The 18667-nt window shown below is 38.5% G+C and overlaps 1 protein-coding gene across 27 annotated transcripts in view; it reads right to left on the bottom strand.

Moving 5' to 3' along the window:
• The window catches only part of BMPR1B (bone morphogenetic protein receptor type 1B), a 237721-nt gene that overhangs the window by 184384 nt on the left and 34670 nt on the right, over window positions 1-18667 (bottom strand). For 2 of the 27 annotated variants that reach the window (XM_064417009.1, XM_064417007.1), the window contains exon 2: window positions 13671-13824. The exons of the other annotated variants lie outside the window; for them this stretch is intronic. The gene's annotated coding sequence lies outside the window, so the exon portion shown is untranslated. The remainder of the gene's footprint in view (window positions 1-13670; window positions 13825-18667) is intronic. 27 annotated transcript variants of the gene reach the window in all.

The raw sequence follows: 18667 nt of genomic DNA, 5'->3' as shown, positions 1-18667 counted from the left end.
AAAAAGACCTTCCTTCATTTTATTCTCAGAAGTACAGAAAAGACAAGAATGAGTAAAAAAAAAAAAGGAAAAAAAACCCCTAAAAAATTAAGCTGCACAGTTCACACGTCTTTTACCATACCAATCCAGCTGCAATTTGACATCCATGTGCCTGACCTCAGAACTGGTGTATAACCAATACAATGCCCATAAAAATGTGAAGAGGATTCAGTTAGAATTTACTCTAAAATGCACAAAAAACACTTATATGATTTTGAGATAATTTATCTTTCCTCCTGACCCTGCAAGAATAGATACAGAATGGTGAACTTAGCTCTGGCCGATACAATCCAGGATTTCACAAATAAGCTGATATTATTACAGTGGAAAGATGGAAAACACTACAGGAACCATAAAAATGTCCTGTTTTGTAAGATAAGGAAGCTTTTTGCTACAACTAATATTTGTTTTGACTTCTTAAATGAAGCTAAGCAGTATTTTCATTGTTCTTTCACAGCTCTTTCAGAAGGAACAACTGCTCTGACAGAAACCCAAGGACCAAAGACTCCACAGCCACTGACAGGAAAGTGCCCTTTCCCCCTCCTGCCATTTGTCAGCCTTAGAAGCAAAAGCTGAGAGAGCAGCACAGATTGGAATGATTACACAGAAAGTTTGGGGCTAATTAAATACATTACTCAGCATCAATAGTATTTGAAATCTATGGAGAAAATTAATAGGTGCCATTAGAAAGTTTCTAAGGGAGACAGATTACAGAAAAGTGTTACAGCATGAGGAATACATGATTTCACTTGAAGCAGCCTCCTCAAGACAGCACAAAAAAACCAAAAAAACAAATAATGTACATAAAACTTCATGATTGTCTTTTTGTAACGTGTAATATAACATATAGAAATATGTGCCTTGATTGTAGAAACCCAGATAATTCTTCTGGACATCCGTTTTCAGCAGTGGCTTCAGTTCTCAAATTACCCAACATTATGATAGTAAGGAATCAATTCAATGCATTAACAGTTGTCTCTGCCTACCAGTTTTATAAGGAAAAATTAGAACTGCAGTACAGACAAAATGGTGAGTAGGCACATCAATCTAATTACAAGTAGACAAAAAAAATTAAATCTGAATATAAATCAATTCCTCCCCTCCCAATAGACTACATGATTTAATATGACAGGATCACGTAAGATACAGCTTTTCCTATGATCAGACCAATCTGAAGTTTACAGTTTTCTAGTGGCATATCGGTGAGACAAGCAGAGGCTCTAAATAATAATAATTATTATTATTATTATTATTAAAAGAAACCCACAGAAGATTCAGCAAACACTGAATTGACATGACTCTATCTGTGAAGAACTGAGTCTTGGAAGGACAAGATTCTAGCAGGAAGGCATGATCAGTGACATTTGTGAAGTCTTATATTCCACCCCCCACACAGTCAAATGCTAAAGCAAACTGCAGCACATAGCAATAAGATGCTGACAATTGCTTAACCTTAATCCACAGATATGGATAAACTCTTCTATAGAGGTTTTCTAGCTTTCCTGTGGCTGCCAGTGTTTAAGTTGTCAGGAAAAACACAAGACCCTTTCTTACAACGTTGCAGAATACAGTTTTGCTATCCACTGAATGCTCACCTATTTCAATGCATTTCTTATTACTTCATATTTTCTGTACTTAATGTGCTGCAAATTAGTGCCATCTGAGAGATTCTCCAAGATTCAGGCACTGAAAACACCCCACGTGATCTATGGAATGAAGCCCTTGTCTTGCTCATGCTTTTCCACATTCCCCCATAACATCTTCTCCCTCTCAATGGCTCCATGCCATTCAGGCAGTCACACACTGAGCCTTCTTTGCTCATTGTTAGAATGACAAGCACCTATCTAAACACAGAGTGTGAAACACGATCCACATGTTTTCAACAGAAATCCAACAAAGACAGACACTTCAGGCTGACTTTTGAAATAATATGTTCAAATATTTTCTTAGTACGAAAAGAGTAAGCTGTGCTACTCCAGTCGGAAAAGTCCCGGCAAAGGCACTGCAAAGATAAGGAACATGGGGAATTTGGCTTTTGTGTTTGCTGTCACTGTTTCCATGGCACACAAGTACCACAAATCAGATGCTCAAGGAGTAAAGTCTAATTCATAATCATGCAACTAGGTCAGAGCTATCCCAGGATTAACCTACAGAATAATCATAAACAACCAAGACAAGTTCTTGTTCTAAGCTACAGAACAATCATAAACAACCAAGACAAAGACCAACATTGCTTAATATTGCAACAGCGTCTGTGTTTGGGGGTTTTGACGTTTTGGGGAAAGTTGTTGGTTTGTTCAGGGTTTTTGCTCTTCTTTGTTTTTAAAATGCAAAAAAATCTTTGATATTTGAAAGTCTCAGAAGCAGCTTCAATATATATAATTAATAATCCACTCGCTTCAGAGGATCTTAAGGCTTCCATATCCACAGAAATGCAGTAACATTGCACTTATTACCACTAACATTGTACTAATTACCAGTTACTCCATGGAAAAGAAATCCAGCAATTAAACATATGTAATTGCTTAAATCAAAGTCAACGTTTAAAGGTTTTGAACTAAGTCTGAGTATGCACAAAATGTAGTAATATAAATATTAAGTTTACATGGCTCTATTGATACTTAACGGACTTCTCAATGATAGAATATATTCTAGCCAGTCATGAAAGTAGAACTTGAGACCTTCTAGTGCTGTTTTTAACTCCAAAGTAAAGGAGAAAAGGCATTACTAAAATCATGTGTGTTGACATTATAAGTCATCTATGTATGTGCTTTAAAGTAACTACCAGTATTATTTTGAGGCATGTAAGATTAAAGGCAGTCAGAAAACGCATTTCAAAGGACTAAGATTAAGAATATAACTGTGGCTTTCACCTGCACTTTGCAACAGGAAATTCAGTTCCAGCCTCAGGCCTAGGCTGAGTCCAAAGATCTGTTCTGCCCTCTACACACAAACTGGCTGGCACTATTGGTAAAGTGCTGGGCCTGTGTGGCTACATTTTCCACATGGAGCTGATGGGGACTATCATTAGAGATGAAAGGAGCCCTAGGCTACAGGCTGTAAAGGACAGTGGGATGCATTCCCTGAAATTTGTACTGATTCCTACCTGAAGCATGCTGGGGGACACAGAGCACAAAACTATGGGATGCTGATGACAAATCCACATATGTGTATTTGAAGGGTGTTTGACATACTCGATGTCAACTTGATAATGTCCCCAGAGGGGACTAACAGAGCTGAAGCACACAAAATCAGGTCTCAGGAAGGACACGAGGAGCAGCAGGTGCCCATTAGTCAGCTGCACTCTTCTGCAGTGAGTGCTTATGCAAGAGTGATTGCTCAATTCAAGTACCTGGCTAAGGACAAGCAGCTTGCAGGTGGCTCTCCCAGAGACACCGAGGGCTACAGCAGTGCAGGCAAGATCCCCATGACAGTGGTCCAGAGAGGAGCTGTAAACCCATTTCCCTTCTCCTCACTGAACACACACTGCATCATAATGTGTCATCCTTAAGACAGAGAGAGGTGGTGTGTCCTAATCAACCCATCTTCTCAGATTAATCTCTAAATCAGTGTTGATACAGCCAGCCATAACCATGGAATGCCTATTAAAACAGAAAAATGTTTATCCAATTCAGCATTCAATTCTGGGTGTGTTCTCTGTAAATGTGAAACCTTCCATTGAAGCAATGGGATTATGAAAACAGTGAAATACGTTAAAATTATCCATGCATGTGTTCATGCCACTGAGAAAAAAATTAATATAATGGGACAAGGATACCAAAAAGAGTTACAAAACTTCAGTGGTTTTTCTCCCTTTTTAAACAAGGCTAACAATGTAAATAGATAGGGAGAAACACCCAGAGAAGTGAGAATTACAGGCTGAGGCAGTGAAAAACAAGAAAGCCAAAATATCAGCATAAAAATCAGAGTAAAATCTAAATCCTTGTTTAAAACATGATGTACTATGATGTTTGAACAAGGAACATAAACCTTTCTCTCTTATTTTTAGACTTCATACAAATGTCTTCATTTTACATTAAAAAGACCACCACATAGAATAAATAAAACACAGTGAATTTGGGGGTGGAGGGAGGGGGACACAACAGAGACCCCTTTTCTGAAAGGGCACAACCACATTGCTAGGTAAGCTACAAGAGAAATGACAGCTGGATCTCCTCCATTTATGAACAAAATTCATTGCCTTGAAGGAAGGAGAGAAAAAGGTGGGGGGCCCTCCCACTGCAACTTGGTCATATAATGGAATTTCCAACTAGATGGCCAAAACCAACCAAACAGACACATGAGAGCAAATGCTGCTTGCTTGATGGACTCTCACAACAGCAGTAAAACACTGGAGCACAAAGTCATTTGTGAACCAAATGGTTCAACCAAAAAAAAATGCACTTCACTACAGCACAAAGCAAGTTACTAAGTCACTGCAGTAGAAAAGCAATTTGAACCTTGGAGCATGTTTCCTCTTGCTTGTGTTTACTTTGGAGTTGAATGATTTTAAACTACACAGGCAGGATACTAAATAACAATCACAGGGTTTCTGTGTGTGTATATTGCATATGTGTAAAGATGCATTTGAAAATTATATGAAGATTGGGAATTATTAGAAGTCTTATGCCACAGAAATGCTGCACAGGCATGAAGAATGTTTATCATTACTCTTGAATTATGAAGGGTCAGAAGGTCAGCCCACGTATGCAGACCTTTCCTCTAAACAAGCTTACCACAATGACCTCCTCAGAACTGCCTGCATCCTGGTGTATTTTTGCCCATCTCTGCTCCAGGTTTTCACGTAGCTGGAATTCCACAGATGGTCCCCATCACCCCCAAAGAAATGCTCTTTCCAGATGAATTCCCCAGAACAGAACTTCATTTCTTTGACAGCAGAGGGATATTTTCCAGAAATTCATGATTCCCAAAAGCACAACAACTGGCTAATATTTAGTCATTCCATCATGTTAGAAAATATGGTACAAGTATAAAAACATTTCAGAAGGCACTGACATTCCGGTAAATGCTGGAAGCTCTCTCACCAGCATTTGATAACTGTACACTCAAGGATTTGTGAGTCCTTTCTCATCATTTCAATATAAATAGTGTATTTGCAGTAAAGCCTTTGCTAATGTCATGCTTCTGAGGTTTCAGTCAACAATTTTAAACATGGTATTCTGATATCTTTTGTTAAACACACAGAATAGTCAATAGTTCAATACTCCAGTGTCTCCATTCTCTTACTATTTCATTTGTTGAAGTTAATGATTTGCTAAGTTGATTCCCCATTAACCACAGCCCCTGTGTTTCTCAAAGTTCCTTAAAGATTACTTCAGTAAGAAAAGACATTATGACACAAAGATAAAAGCGAAGATATCCTAGTACATAATTTTCCAGCTGAAGGGCCACGCCTCAACACACACAGCTGTGCCCATAAACTCTCTTCATGCCATCACAGTGTTTCTCCATGCATGCACATGCACCCTTCAGCAAAATAACCCACACTTATCACAGAACATTTGCATTCAGATTAGCAACCCTTTTCCAGGATTTCTGCTTGCATCCCTGGTGAAATACTATAATTCCTGCATTATATACCCATTCTACACAAGGAGCAAAACACAGATTTCTTCCTTAAAAGAAATTTGGTACAATTAATAACAATCATTATTATAAAGAAATAACTTGTCTATATGAAGAGCGGATGCTCATCTTTCATGCATGCTAAGTGGACTTACTGAGTACATTTTCCAGGAGAGATGAGAAATCCTGTAACCCAAGATAATACAGAAATGTATATACGGAGAATCTTTAATTTCCTATATTAGTATAATACTTTAAAGGGAAGTAATCAAAGAGAAGTAAGCATAAATAGAATGTGAATAATGGAAATTTTGATTTAATAATTGATTTTGTAATCTCCTTTGCATTTATACTTCACTGACCTTAAAAAAAAAATAAGCCTCATTTTCACTGCCTGCTGTAACCACTGCAACAAACATTAAACCAAGCCAAAGCAGGATTTAAAAGCGGTGAAATGGCTCACTGAAGATACTTTAGGTGAGTGGTAAAATGGGTTAACCCAAATGCTCTTTGATTCAAAATAAAGTTGCTGACTAAAAAATTTCCATGAGAAAGGTTTCCTCCACTTGTGGCTTAGATTTTTAAGGGTTTGAAGTTCACTTCCCTAAACCTTCCCAGGAGCTTCACAGAAGGTGAGTATCATCATCTGCCTTAAAACAGGATTCTGTTGAACAACTGAAAAAACAATAATGCATATATTGAGCTGGCACCTGCTGAGATTTTTAAATGAGCCGTGGTGAGCTCCTACTCCTTGGTAGCACCTTTGCAAATTGCTCCTCATCCAGGTGAAAACCCCAAATGCTTTAATTGGTAGAGGCTGCAGCATGGGGGGCTGCAAAGCATTAACTGAAAGTAGCCCAACAAAAAGTCCTTCAACACCAGTGAAGACTGGTAAAAACCCACCTGGTAACTCCCACAGTATTATCTAATAGGATAAGATAAGCTAATATCAGGCTTTTCTCTAATTCTAAATTTAAGTTTTGAATTTCAAGTTGCCTCATAGCCAATGCATCACTCTCTTTTTAAAGGAACACACCAGATCATATTTTAAAAGACAAATCACTTTTAACTGAATGTTTTCCATGAAAATGTATTAGAATTACCACCAATCTTGAATCTTTAAATAAAATTAAATGTTCTACTTTTGCTATACCACTCCTCATGTTTGCAGACCTTTTTTTTTTTCACCTTTTCCAACAATTTTGGCAATGCAGACAGACAAATAATTTTTCTTGGTTTTCCGTGCTTCCATTGTAGCTGACTCAGGCTTGGTTTCAAACGTCTGCAAAATATATTTGATGTCTGGACTACTAATCCACAGAGGTTTCTTTTTCAACTTGTTTCCTTGGAAGGTGATGGAATCAATTCTATTACTGTTATTTTCAGAAAAAAAAATTGATACAAGTTCAAACACTACTGTTTTGTTTTAAATGGAGCCAGCCTTTGAAATTCAACTACCTGCCAGTGGTCTAAAATGCCTTTTTAAGCAGTTCACATAACATAGCAAGTAATAAACATAAGGCAAAACTTTAGCAAGTATAAAAGATAGGAAAACACCCACATGCCATTACAGCCTGTTTCGACCTACACATACAATATAAATCAAGCATAAGGTAACAGTAGCTTAACTAATTCTATTAATCTCTATGAGTAAGCGTTTCATTTGGCCATTTTCACATCCTGTAATTATTCCAGAGGAAACGCAGGTTAAAGGTTCAACTAGCACTTAAAATGTCTCCTAAAACATAATTATATATACAAGACTTAGCCTGTGGGTAAAACTGGGAAACCTACAACACAAAGCATTTCTTTTTCCCAGATAAAATGCTGAGTCCAATTATAACAATAACATTTTTTTATCATTATTAATACTCCGTTCTATGCAAAGTGTACCTCAAAAGGAAAAGCTATCTGCAGGCTCCACAATTTGGGCCATAAAGCCTTAGTGTTCAACCATAATAAATGGTTAAAACTGAATTATGAGCCCCCCTCTTGCAGTTCACTCAAAGGAAGAATCACAAAACACACAGTCAGAGTTGTCAATTGCTCCATGTTCTGTAGGGGATCACTGCAATGGCACAGGCTTCAAGGGCAGCCCTGTTTGTTTAATAGTAAAATATGATCTCAAAAACCACAAAACTTCTATTTGCTTTCTTTCTTTTGGAACAGGAACTGATTTCCAAAGATGGAAAGGGAGTGCACAAACTGTGCATACCATGATGTACCTGTTTATCTAAACTGTTCTTAGGGAAGGGAAACAAAAGAAATCCAACAAACAAAACAACTGCAGCAACAAAAAAAATCCAACAAAACAAAAAACCAGAACAAACCAAACAACTCCATAAATTTAAATTACTGGGCATGCGGTGGGAAAAGGCTGAGAAGAGTTGGGCATTCAAAACAGGCAGGAATTCAAGTCAAACAAATGAAACACTTCAAGAGAATCTTGCAACTTTTACCTACAGAGCCCATTAATCTCCTTCCTATTTAATATGCATAGTAAGTGCTATATGTAGTATACATTAATTTGAAACAAAGACAATCAATTGTATTCATTTGCTGTTGGAAATTTATAAAGCACATGAAGAAAAGGCTATTTGCCATTATGAAGAAGGCTCTGATTCTGCTCAGCTACGGTGTCTTGATTTTTGGATGTGAAAGCATCAACGTGAGGTGTTCATGATGAAGTCTGTAAGCACCAATTCAAAGTCTGTGCTCTGGAAAACATCATCTTCTCTACTTATTTCAAGAGGTGCAATTAATGGAACCTAGCAAGCAAGTTCCTAGTCTAGTTTAAAATTAAGAAAAAAAATTCAACCTGAAAAGCTCATGAAAGGAATATTAGTGTTAAAAATGCCCTAAATTCTCAAATGAGTAAACACTAGAATTAAGGTGGTTCATGAAGGATGAATTTAAGCCTCATATATATTCATTGCAATGGCTTTGCCCAATATTGAAAAGCAAGTATTCTATTCAATCAAAGGGAAAAAAAGAGAGACAAACCAAAATACCCCAAGCTAAACAGCAAGGCTCCTGTGACCATTCTGTTTCAGATGATGCAAAAATCAACAAAATCACTGTAGCACTTCATATAAAAAGATTGTATAAAAACATGAAAAGGGGAGTTTCAAAAGATAATACATAACTACTGTAGTGTCAAGCTGGAACTTAGAATCAAAGCAAAATGACCATATTATATACTGAGAAAGAGTTTTGGTTTACATATTTTTCCATTATTTATTTTTAAAAACATTCCACAGTTTTACTATTAAACCCCAAAACCACCCTAACTGGTTTTGACATATTTTTAGAGTTCTTCCAATGTTTTCCTTTCCTTGGCAATTTTTCTTCAGACTTGTATTAACATCTCACTCACCAACACAGACAGCTAATGGATTAGTACAGGTATCTGCCAAAGGTGGCAAGCACCAAAGTACAAGCAACAGAACAAAGCCCAGTATGTTTTATGTTTTGGACACACACACTAAATGTTTTAACCTTCCAACATCCAGACATACTGCAAGATCAGAGAGCACCGTGAAAGGATTCCCCAAGTATCTTCTAAAGTAAAGCATAAATTTGTGTTTTCAGTTAAGATACCTCTTTGCCACTAAACCTGAGTTTCTGGTTGTTCCTCACTTAACCCAGTTTATATTGATGACATCTAGGGGATGAAGAGGGAATGGAAATGTCAAAATGTTGTTTCTCCAGTTCCACTGTGAAGAAACAGCAGAAAACTCCAAGGTCTCCCTGACCTTCCAGCACTCTGGGGCAATCTTTACACAAGGACTAAATGTTCTCACTCAGCTCCTGCTCTGTACAATGCAGAGATCTTTTTGTTCACATTTGGCATTCAGGTCTTGTTGTCCTACTTCTCTTTTGACAAAAGAACTATTCATGTACAATGTAATCCCAGCACAGCATAGGATCCTGTCCCAAACATAGGTGTGTTTTCTCAGTCCATTTCCCTTCCTTCTTCCTTGCTCAATATCAATCCCTGGAACAGGCTGCCAGAGAAGCTGTGGATGCCCCACCTGTGGAATTGCTCAGGGCCAGGCTGGATAGTACTCTGAGCAACCAGGTCTAGGTGAAGGCAACCCTGTCTGTGGCAGGGGGTTGGAACTCAGTGGTTTTTAATGTTCCTTCCAACCCAAACTATTGTATGATTCAGTGATCTCAGTGACCCTCTAGATTGTAAATGGGAATCAACTCTCTGCATTAATAATACTTTCATTTTGATGGCGAGATTGGCAAAAGAGCTGGGCTTCAACATCTTGCTTGCTGGCAAGAGTTAAGTTCCATTGGTTTACAGTAGGAACACCAGCATCAGCGTAGCTTAAAACATCATATTTGCCCATGGTAGGCTCAAGATTTCCCTTCCTCTTTCTACTCCAGTACCAGTGATTTGCTGCATTTACACAGAACCAAATTCCTGCTACCGAACACGGGTGAATCCATTGCAAATGTTCACTGCTGGCTTTTTGCTCTCCATCAGTACAAGAGGAACACCTGAGTCATATTTAAAGTTTGCAGGGCAAGACCTGAAGTCAGTGCAGACGATGTGAATTATTCAAGCATTCCAAACATGTCTCTTCTCAAACATCAGTCACTTGATGCATCCAACAATAAGATTTTTTTTTAAGAGGAAGGCACATGGCAAAAAAAATGAAGAGGTTTATATGGAATCAGAGTGGATTCAGACATCTCTAGCAATGGATCTTATTCAGCATGCAAAGATTTTTAAAACTGAGTGCTACTTTTTCTTAAAGCATAAGGCATCTACAAAATTTGCATAAGAAAAATAGCGTTCAATTAATATATGAAAATATCAGAAGTATGCTGATACTTAAAACTGGGGAAATGACAGTTGATTAGAAAGAAACATTAATCAATACAAAAACAGTAAGAGGATGCATTCATTGTCAAATGTAAATTTTTCTTTTTGTTGAAGGAATGTATGACAGCACACACCTGTTGTTTACAACCTTACAACATTGCGAATGAAAAGGTGCCAATGCAAACCAACTAATGAACTCTCCACACTGCTAAGTAGAAAGAAACCAAGGCCCTGACTCAGCAAGCACCTACTTTTGCTGGAACAGGTTACCCACCTAGAAAGTTCAAAGGAGTGTCTCGGCCAAAATGAGCTGTCAGCCTACAATAACATTTCAACACTTGGGGCTAAAACAGGAACCTAGGAAAGAGTCACACTGCATACTCTGTGAAGAAGTGTGATGTGTACTTTCAGTTGAGGAATAAAGTTCCTTGTCATTTTTATCACAGATAGTGTGTCATGGCTCTGTCACTAGCAGCTATTGGCCATGGAGTTGCTACAGCTGCAAGATGAAATACAGAAAATAACCACCTGGGAATTAGCTATAAAGCTTTCAATTCCCATTATTGACAGGAAAGAAAGATTAGGATGAGCAAATAAAACATTTGCACTAATTATTAGTGCTTTGGACTTTTTTTTTTTTCCCTATACGATCAAAAGCTCAAACCCTAATCAAAACACAAGAACACAAGAAAATCTCCAGCTCTTGTCATCACAGTCCCATTTGACCTTGGGATGGTACAAAACAGCTCTGGGCCTTCTGCAGCCAGCCTGCCCCAAGCCAGGGCTCTGTCCCCAACTCCTGCAGGCACAGCATCACATTTCCAGGCACACCCCAAGCTACTGTAGCCAGTCCTGATGCAAAGCTAAGAATTTCTCTGGGCTCTAGAGCCTAGTCAAGTATTAGTGTTTTCAAAACACATCAGGCTGAGAAGAGAAACAGACACTGCTCACCTCTGCTTATCGTAAATGCCCTGATCACGAGGAAGATATTTAGAATCTTAAAACATATGTGTGTTTTCCAGATTTCTTCTGTACAACCTGCTATTATAAAACCAGATTTCATAAGAGGATTTTATGGATTCAATAAAAGCAAGCATCTGGTGTCTTCTTAGATTTCATTTTTCAGAAGAGACCTGCTTGCCTGTAAGGGTATTTCCCATAATTTTGTCCTTTGCAGAATACTTAAATATGTATGGTTTGATTTACTGAGCACTTTCCAGTTACACTGTTACCTCACTGTACAGATACACGAAATCCATCCATCTAAGCCTGCAATCTTTTATTACACTTGTGAAACTCCACTATGAAAAAATCAGACTGATAGTTATATGGATGGGGAGCAGAACTCCAGCAGGCAAACCACGCTGACAAAGTGCTTTTTTAAGAAACAGAACTGAAGAAATGATGATGTCACTGACATTAAATAGCAATTAATAGATATTAAGCCATAAACTTAGGACTGAAGAAAGTGGTTTACAACAAGCAAAAACATATGACTGTCAGGCTGAAGTGTTCAGTGTCTGAGAACAGTTTGTTTGTATTTGGCTACTTCTCAACAAGTACATACAGAAAATTTCAGTCCCACAAACACAAAATCACTGTATTCCATTTTTGATAATTTCTCATGCTTCATAAATTAATTTTTGTTTCCTTCCATTGTGCAAACACACAGAGAAACTGCCTCACATGCATATTTAAATAAACACAAATACATACTTAATTTTTTTTAAACCTTGATATTGCCCTGCCTTCATTTGTGAATGTTGCAAAGTGAAATTTAAGTTGTGTACTTCAGCTGAAATATTCATAATACACTCCAGAACATATCAAGGCATTAAGCACATAAGGTATAAAGCAAAAAAATGAAAGGCTTTTTTTTTTAATTACATCAATTAGTAATTAGTATTTCTGAATATGAAAGCATCTTCTATGGCAGGAAAAAGGATAATTCACGTGTTGCTACTAGCTCACCTTCTGGTTGTAACTTCCGGATACCACATCATAGGATTTAAAATTATCCTCAACAAGTTATTAATAATTTGACATTTACGCTGGTGCCATTAGTATTAATTTTCAGTTCTCATTCTGAAGAACAAGGATTTTAATCTAATAATTCCATGACTAAATACAATACTAATACTAATTATCAAAGCAACTATGATTTTAAAGTTATTATAAGAGTAATTATTTGTACAACTGGGCCTGGCAACTCAAGAGGATACAGCTGATTCTGTGTATTATAAATAGCATGTTTTCTGTTTATTTTTCATCCTTATAACAATTCGTTTTCTCTAAAGACTGGAGGTTCAATAGCTGAATTTGAAAAATTTGGCTTCACTCACTTGGGTGAATAAATCCTTGTCCCACAGAGAACAGAATAATTTTATTTCCTTATTATCAACTTCCTCTGAGATACAGAAAGTCCTCTTTAAAATAGTGCCAGGTACTAAAAAGAGATTTAGAATTTCCTTAAAACAGGAAGATTTGTAGTAGGAGATGAGCTCCCCATTATCCATCTGTTTCCAGTTGGTTTTATTCACATTACCAAACTTTCCAGATGTCGTGCTCTTCATCCTTTGTCCCTCTGGAACGATAAACTATGTTCCTCTTACAACCTCTTTATATCTGCCCTTATATCTAAACATTATAAATAATTTTTAAATGAGATGTGTGTTAAATTCTTATTTTCTGTAGAGATTTCCAAGACCAGCATTCCCTCTCATGAACTACCTACCAGAAAGAAAGAAAAGGATGGAGTGTGCTTCTTGGTGCAGGGATTTGGACACAGGGGAGCAGCAGCATGGGGTTAAGTCAGCTGGAAGTAAAACCAGAGTTAGTTCTGCCTCCAGTGAGCCATTTATACATATTGAAAGGGAGAAGCAAAGAAGAAAACAAATGCCAGACCTGCAGGTGTGCTAACAAATTAAAACTAGAGCAGGAAAAGAAAAAAAATCTGCTATATCCTTTCAGCCCTGCCTCACCTCAGCACTCCCTGTGATGTAACCTTTCTTCTAAGGGGAGCTGCACACAGTCAGTCTTACCATAATCAGGCAGCGAATATCTGCACAGGCTGGCATGACTCTGCTGCTGCCCCTAACCAGTGCCAGTTGGCACTGGAACAGGAGTCCCCAGGCTATTAAAAGATGGAGAAAGGAAAAGAACAGGCTTCTCCCTTGAGTGCAAACAGTAACTCAAAAACAGACATTACCTGCAACTATGAAGTATGTTGGAGTTAAAAAGTTCTCAATGCTACATGGTACTGTCTTCTGGTTTCTCAGGAAAGCACTGAAGAGAAGGTTAGTCAAATAAAGAATTTCTTCTCTACTTGTATGACTTCTCTCAGTATGAGCTACCATAATTCACTGAAAAAGAGAGTACTTGTGAGGTTGTTGTGTGCTCTGCGTCAAAAAAGTCAGAATCACAAACAGTCTTCTGAAATCTGCAAACGGTATTTTATCTCTGTACGTGTTACACTTGGAATTTTCCATATCTAGTAAAAATGCTGTTCTTTCCTTTATGAACAACAAGAATTTTTATGTTATGTTACCACATTCCTTCAAACTAAGAAGAGGAAGAAACTGAGTCATGTAGCTAAGGCGTCAGTATTTTAAATATACTGGAGAAAGCTTTCCACAGAAACTGCACATACAATTTAAATTTATTTTTTTTATAGAGAAAACATAAGCCATGATGTTGCTATGAAAAGGTTCCTGTTGTAAGCATGCTTCCCAAAATTAAAAATCACTATAAAAGAAGCAAGCTTCTGTGCTTTGTATCCACAAAATGGAACAGTGTACTTTTATGACTGCAATGAAATTGTTTTCCTGAGAAAAAGACTGAATGGAATGGAAAGATTGTCACATCCAAGACTTTTGCTCATCGTGGATATACACACTGAAGTAGAGCAGAACAATCTCACAGTCAACAAGTCAGGTAGTGCTGCATATTCAGAGCAGGGAAGTAAGAAGGGCCTTGAGATGCAATTTAAGCATTGAAAGGCAACACATTACTCAAACACAAACTCAGAAACTCAGGAAGATCTTGTGAAACAGAGGACTCCACAAAAGTACCCTAGTAGATCAGATCTTTGCTTTGGAGTTCACTCTGGCTTACAAACACTTACAAACCTAAAGACACCTCTAGAAAAAGACTGACATCAAATATACTCTGTGGACAGATTTTATTGTCCTAATGTTTCTTTTTTATGATCACATCTCCAACACTATACCAAGAATCCAACCCTTTTGCTTTACTAAAAGAAAGCTTCTGGTTCTTCTTTTAAAAATTGCATGGTAACTGAAGTCCCCCTGCGCAAGTGCCTTGCCTAAGGCAGGAAATCTAAAACCTCTTATGGCAAACCAATCAATACTGGCAATCCACAGCAGGCTTGGGATCTGTGAGTCTGGGCCACAACTCCTACATAGCTTCAAAAGGCAGCTTGCATGTTGGTACTATCAGCTCAATATTAGGAGAAATATACCTGATCAGAATGACTTCTCAAAAGACCCTGCCATCCATCCTACATGGATTTTGCCTCCCTGCGAAATTCATTTCTTCTGACAGTTCCCCAACAACCACCTACCCTGCTAGGGGAGAGGGGTGGTGGGAAAATAGACTTTTATAATCCAATCAGAATTCACAGTTTTGGCAGCTCTTGAGCTTTTGTCCTGTGGACAAAACCCCCACAACTGGCTCTGCAAGGGCTCTGCAAGGCCAGATTCCTTCCAGTTTAAGAGCTGTCCTGCTCTGGAGTGAATTATCTCGAGCTGGTTTGCCGTCTTGCCTATTTTTCCCCAACACCTTCTTATTAAACTAAATGTCCAGCACACAGATACACTATCACTCCCATACACACGGCATGTTGGGTACACTTACAGTACACATTTATGTAAAGCATACATACAGTAACTGTGCAAGCAGACTGCATGAGAGCATCCAGAAGAGTTTCTCCCCATCCCGGTAATTTCTGCCCAATTCGTTGCAGCAATACCAGGTCAGATGACAAACTCTCCATTTACAGGAGGCAAAGATCCAGCTCTCAGTCTTTCTTATAACTCACGGAGTGAGAGCTTCCCCCATTAGCAACTAGAACTCTCTTTGGGGTGGGGGGGAAAAGGGGGCATGACAAGAAGACCAGAAAGCAGCTGTTAACACAAAGGACAGCCCTGAAGTCAATGCAGAGCATTGTAACTCCATTCTACACCTGCTAAACCTTTTCGCTGAACCTTATTAGAAACAGCGCTCACCCAGCCGAGGAGGGAATTAGAGGGTCTCTGCAGTGCTCTCACACCACGGGGAGCTGTGCTGGAGCAGCCTGTGCTGGAGTGTTTTGCAGCACAGCCTCTCTCTCCATTAAAGGCACTCACTTCACAGGTCAGCGCCCTGGCAAGCCCAGTCCTTGGCAGGGCTTGCAGCTTCCACAGTGGCAGGGTGAAGTAGCCACAGCTGTACCAGCTGTACGTTTAGTGCCGAGCACAGGCTCCCAGCAGCTCGAATAATACGAGTTCAGTGCAGCAGGCAGGATTACACATTAACAACCACGAGCAAAACAGGAGCAATTAGAGAACAGCTAGGGAGTGCTCAAATGTGTAACCAGATACTCTCACAGCCAATACATATCAATACAGCATATGAAAACACGCTCAAGGACCACCGCTCTCTCCCTCAGAGTGCTGCAGTTGGGTGGTCTTGCAATGAAAAGTTCATGCTAAATCACATTGTGTCTACCCATAAAAGAGAGCCAGCCATAAACTGGCTGCTGACACTTAGGAAGTGCTCCAATCGATGCTGCCAGAGATTGGAATAACCCTGAAGAGGACATTTCTGGACAAGGCGAAGGCTGACAGTAGCTTTTTATAGGAAAGCAGCACTGGGAGGGACCTCCTGATTGATAGGTCTGATGCATGATTTCCTCCTTTTACACCGAAAGCTCTCTCCATACAAAACATTGGAATGCTCCATACCTACACATCCATTGCTTGACAGCTGCTTTGCCAATAACACTCCACATTTTCTGCTGCTCCCAGTCCATTGCTTGACAGCTGCTTTGCCAATAACACTCCACGTTTTCTGCTGTTCCCGATCCCACTATGCAATGTGGCGCACTACTGAACAGAGACTCCAAAACACCAAGCCATGAAAAAAAGAAACTGCACCAATTCACAGGTCCTAAAGGAAAATATGAGAATAAATGTATTCGTGCATAGGCAGACACAATTCCTGAGTGATAAAGAACAAAGATTAATAATAGAATGAGTAGGTACAATGTAGAAGAGGGTTTTTTTTAATTGCATCCACCAGGTTACCAGTGGAAAAGACTGATTTTCGGGAAAAAAATTTTTAAAATCACAGATGGTTGTCTGTGTAAAGCAACTGCTTCTCAAATACTGAGGAATAGCACAAAAAAAGGCAGCTTGGGAAGTTGGACAAGGACTGGAAGACTATGCAGGAAGCTGGAAAGACTATAAAGGAGATGACAGCAAAACAGATAGAAGCACAGAGATGCAAAATGTGAGGGGTAGAAAGGAAACTGGAAGGACAGTAACATTTTTGATGGGCTGGAACATCAGACACATGAAAGGAAAAATTCCACATGCAAGATTTCAAGGCATCCATTTTCTCACTCCTATACTAAAGGAATGTCAGAAAGTGACAGATTAAACCAAAGTCAAAAGTTATTTGAAAGCCATGAAGGAAAATGGCCATTCTTCTGCCAAATGACTCTTCACCCCACAATTTTGAATTTCTGGGAAATGTACATTGCTTTGACTGTCAATTGGCTTGTGCTTTTTATGTCTTCTGGGATAAAATTAACAGGCTAGTGAATTCTAAAAGCAGTTTTAAAGAATGCTTACCAGGCTGCTTTCAAGATTTCTGGAGAATGTGAATTACCAAATATGTGGTTTTAATTTAGAAACTTATAAAACAAAAAATTAACATTTTCTTCTGAGATTAGTTAATGAACATGTAAATAAACACAGTCAATTTGACAGCAAAATTCAAAATAATTCAATATACTGAAGTTAGGACTAGATAATTTACATTCCAGAGCTCTGGAAACACCAGCCCATGAAGCAGGAGGTGTGAAAGGAAATATTTTAATAGGTCTCTGATGCTGAGGGTGGTGCCATCTGATTGGAAAATAGCAAATATAATACCCATAATACGAGAAAGAAAAAAATGCAGTCTGGGCAAAGAAAGTCCAGTTATTCTGATCCCAGAAGAAAGCATGGCTTTAGCACAATTCCTGAGAGGGGAAAAAATGTTGAAGAAATTGAAGTAAACAGGAATAAATGTGTCTGCATTAAAAAAGAGAGAGAAGAATGTGTGACTAACTTTTTTCTTTCCTAAAATGTGAGCGTCTTCAATAGACATCATTTATCTAGCCTTCAACAAAGCCTATACTAGCATGACATAAGGAATTCTTTAGTGAACTCAGAGGGGAAACTTGAAGTACATGTTAGCAGTATGAACAGACTGAGTAGCTTTTAGAGCTTTAAAAAGGGAAAACACGCACCATGTGGAGATTATTAGTGTACCTCCAGAAACATTTGTTCAGAAAGTCATTTTATTTAATACTTTTACCAGTCAACTTAGCAAGGAAAAGAATTAAAAACCAAACCCAAGCTTACCTTATTAAAAACAGCTTCTAATGCAAAATCAGGAGATACAATCAATGCACGGAAGAACCCTTCAGAATATCACACAGAATTTAATGGATAACTTTGAGATATGTAAGCATGGAGTGCTGTAGCATAAAATGGAAGGCTAGGTGCATGGAAGCACCAGGAAATGAAGCTATTTATCAACTGGAAAAGTTCAAGGAGGGAAAATACCTTGTTGACCATACTCATTGCTAACAGATTAACTGTGACCTGCCAACATAATGTAGGCATGCCAAAGGCAAATACGGTCTGAAAAAGTATCAGGAGTTATGCGACCAGCAGAGATAGGAAAGCAGAAACGTCACTGTACTTCAGGAGCAGCACATGAAAGCCTGGCCATCCCCACTCCAGAAAACTGACCACAAACCAGTGGCAGAAGAGGGCTTCCAGGATGCTACAGAAGTGGAGACCCTCTCCCAAAGAAGACAAAAAGCCCCCTCAAAACAACCAACAACAAACTACAGAGCAAAACTAGCCCAGCAAAACAAATGGTGGGAGAATGACCCCTCTACAAGTGTCAAAATACAAAAAACACCAGAAA

This window comes from Passer domesticus, chromosome 4, assembly GCF_036417665.1.
Source record: "Passer domesticus isolate bPasDom1 chromosome 4, bPasDom1.hap1, whole genome shotgun sequence".
In the NCBI taxonomy this organism is placed as follows: Eukaryota; Metazoa; Chordata; class Aves; order Passeriformes; family Passeridae; genus Passer; species Passer domesticus.
This window is presented reverse-complemented; position numbering and strand designations above follow the sequence as displayed.